Consider the following 3,807-nt stretch of genomic DNA (forward strand, 5'->3'; position numbering starts at 1 on the left):
ACGAAACGTAAAGCACAAACTGTAACTTTGGTTAACGACTGAAAAACTAAAAATTTGTATCAAGTGCCTGTAAACAAAGAAAATATTCTAGGCTCGTAGTACATGTTTCCCTGATCGCGGATATATAAAGAATGTCTAAAGCGGAGTTAATATGTAAAAGATATGATCGTTTTAAGAAACCAAACCGGTATAACATTGACTTTATCTTACTTCAAAAACTGTATTGATCCATATAGGTACTTGCCCACTTCAGATAGAAATTCTGAGAGCATTTTTGGACCCAGACTATGTTCTGCTATTTTATTCACCACTCGAAATAATTTTAGTAGAAATATTTGTAAAAGTTAGAAAAATCAAACGTTTTAGACCAATTAGACGCAAAACTTTAAACGCAAATTTCGAGAGTTCTACAACTCGAAAAATTTATCCTTCCAGGTTTTAGAATCCTAGAATTAAAATCTATCAATCGATGCTATCGAGAAATTACCCGATATCGAGAATTGGACACGTGAAACTAGATCCATTTTTAAAATTTAATGAGATATTATATTTTGGTCAAAAATAAAATAAACTAAACAAATATAATAATAACGAGACATCCCATTTACGTGTCTCCCTCTCAAAAGTCAAACTTTCAAAATGAAAAAAAACACCAAGTTTACTTTCTTCCGGATCAGAAAGTACCATACGTAAATGGTGAAAACATTGGGCTGTCCTTCCCTTCATTGATAAGAAAAGTTCAGCCACCCACAAACCTCTCTACGTCTACTAATGCTTTTAGTTGCTTCGCCTGTGACTGTGTAACCATGTAACCACCGAGAACCATAGTGGTTCCCCGTATCTTGTCACTGATCGGAGTAAGCCATCAGACACAACCCAACACCACCTTCCTTTGTCACTTTCTCTCTTCCCCGGCGAAGAGAGCCACCACTGTCGACTGTGGTAGCTCCTCCACCTCCCCATGTCATTCCGACCATAAGCTTGCACCTCCCTGCCCGGTCTCTCGTCGAGCTCGCCTGAAAAGAAAGGAAACGAAGGCAGTGAAGCTGCCACCGCAGGTCCGTAACCATCCACCATTGTCAAAACCCATTTCACCTCCAACCACCGCTTTGACTATTGGAATGCCTCCATACCGGCAGCTACCACCTGAAACCACCTGGCGTTCCTTCCCTCTCGTCAAAACCTTCGGAACAGGAAAGCAAACGCAGCGAAGCTTCCATCGCCGCCTACTGTCGCCAAACGTTGCCACAGGCCACCACCATCGTCAACCTCCATCATCATCACCATTCTCCGCCGATTCTGCTATCACCGGTAAGCCACCGCCACCCTCACTTAATTCTTCCTATGTCGAGACCGTGGACGACTGAAATTGGTGCTAAGAGACCCAACGAAGGGGTCTCGTGTTCGTCCGATCTCATACTCCACTGATTGGAGTCACCTGCAAATGTCACATAACTTAAACGACGACAAATTGTTCAAACTTGGAATCATTTTAATTAAATATGACCCTAGAAGTTTTTGACATATTTAATTTAAACCCTTAGGTTTGTTAATTTTACAAACTAAGTCCCGTTCTTGAAAATAGTTCACCATTTAGGTCAAACTGCCAAGTAAAATGACAATAACAGTCCCTCTCTTCGAAAAATATTAACAACATAAGCCTGAAATCGTAACTTATGCTGAGAATGCGCACTTTAGTCCCTGCCATGCAAAAATATTACAAGAACAGTCCCTCGTTGAATAATTTTAACAAAATAAATCCGTAGAATTTATTTACTTTATCAAATACCACCCTATACTTAATAATTAATACCAAAACTATCCTTTTTGGTTTATTAGGTAATATAAATAGACCTGATCATTCGTTTTAAGGGCATAAAACGTCACAGAACGACATTCACGACAGATTCACTCTCGAGCCCCGTTCACGCTTCAAGGGTGAGTGTTACGGCCCCTTTTATGTTTTAATATTTTGGGGGGGAATACATGTGAGATATATATAAATATATTTTTCGGTTATGAAATGTGTTTATAATCATGCTGAATATATATATATATCGGCTATGGAATACGCGTATAAAACATTTATCTAGTTTTAATATTTAATATTGTCAAAATAATATATTATAAACCGATTTCTTTACGATGTACATGCATTTAAAAATATTATTAGTCATGTGCATAATTTATTTCACTTACATCGAGCATGTACACACATATTTGTCAATTATATATGTACAATTTATAACAATTATATCTTAGAAATAATTCATGCATGTGAAGAAGCATTTTATCTATTTAAGCGAGTGACATACATTTTTACGGATTTATCGATCTTATTCAGCTTTTATAGTGAAACTTTACCGTATAACCTAGTTAATGGCCTCTATAGTGAGACAATATTCATTACCTAAGTTTAAACACTTAGTATTCCCATTTAACTATAACCGTTAATCCTCGGAGCGAGATACGTATGTATAGATCTATACGGGTTTACACCCCCACCTGCGGTTGCTAGCTACAACCTCGACTGATCAATCGAAGCAGGTGCATATTTATCTTTAGTATAACTACGACGTCTAATGAAGCGTCGTGCAGGGATTATAACTGGTCACATAGCTCGGTTATAGGACTCACTATAGGCATTAACCAGACTCTTTAACTAGAAACCACGGATTCGGTTTCTCTGTGTATCAAGCATTTTAAGTATGGACTTACTTATGGTATAACTCTTTATCAAGCATTTTATGTATGGACTTACTTATGGTATAACTCTATCAAGCATTTTATGTATGGCTTTACTTATGGTTTAACTCTTTATCAAGCATTTTAAGTATGGGTTTACTTATGGTTTAACTCTTTATCAAGCATTTTAAGTATGGGTTTACTTATGGTTTAACTCTTTATCAAGCATTTTAAGTATGAATTTACTTATGGTTTAACTCTTTACCAAGCATTTCAAGTATGGATTTATCTATGATTTATCTATTTATCAAGCATTTAAAGTATGGATATACTTATGATTTATCTCTTTAACAAATATTTCAAGTATAGATATATTTGTGATTTAACTCTTTATCAAACATGGTTTTAACCACAAAAGAAATACTTTCTAGACTTATAAAGTATCATTACTACGGATAGTAGAAAACCTGTAACTCTCACTAACCTTTGTGTTGACCCTTAAATCACATGTATTCTTAGGAGATCAGTAAACCGACGTTTAACAGAAGATTTGTTCATGGTTTCTCGGGCAATCTAGTCTTATTTAGTTTTTGTTATGTCGACCTACTTGTTAAGGTGAATTTATGAACCAATTAATATATGTATGAAACTTGTATTTGAACTTTAAATTTGAATGTAACTGCTATGTTCTTATTGTTGTAACTTGTGATGTATATTCAATTTGCTTGGGATCCATGAACTAAGTCGCATAGCCCGGCGTATTCCGCCGCCTCGGCCGGGGGTGTGACAGAGGCAAACTAAGTTTTTCAATGGATTGTGTACACATAGATGCATAATAATGAAATCAATCATCAAAACAAAAAAACATTACAAATCCATGTCAGGTGGAACCAAATAACAAAACACATAATAGATTTGTACCTTAATTTTTGGGGAAATTTATAGGAAGGGAGACGAAGTTAATGTAAGGTTGATGAGGGAAGAGCATGCCGACGAAAGAGTAGGGGTACCATTTCATTGAGAGATTGTCGATTAATATGTTGCCCTCTTTCACTAATGTTACAATTTTGACCTCTTTTAATTTTTGACCTCTTTTAAAATTGTTGAAGTATAATCTACAGT

At 35.9% G+C, this 3,807-nt stretch overlaps 1 long non-coding RNA gene across 1 annotated transcript; it reads left to right on the plus strand.

The window, feature by feature from the left end:
- The first annotated feature begins 633 nt into the window (after window positions 1-633).
- LOC144999726 (uncharacterized) lies at window positions 634-3,566 on the plus strand. Its single transcript, XR_013660984.1, has 3 exons — window positions 634-1,311; window positions 1,840-1,938; window positions 3,205-3,566. It is a non-coding gene; the product is annotated as an uncharacterized LOC144999726 (long non-coding RNA).
- The last annotated feature ends 241 nt before the right edge of the window (window positions 3,567-3,807 follow it).

This window comes from Lactuca saligna, chromosome 1 (assembly GCF_052625555.1).
Source record: "Lactuca saligna cultivar CGN05327 chromosome 1, ASM5262555v1, whole genome shotgun sequence".
Taxonomy (NCBI): Eukaryota; Viridiplantae; Streptophyta; class Magnoliopsida; order Asterales; family Asteraceae; genus Lactuca; species Lactuca saligna.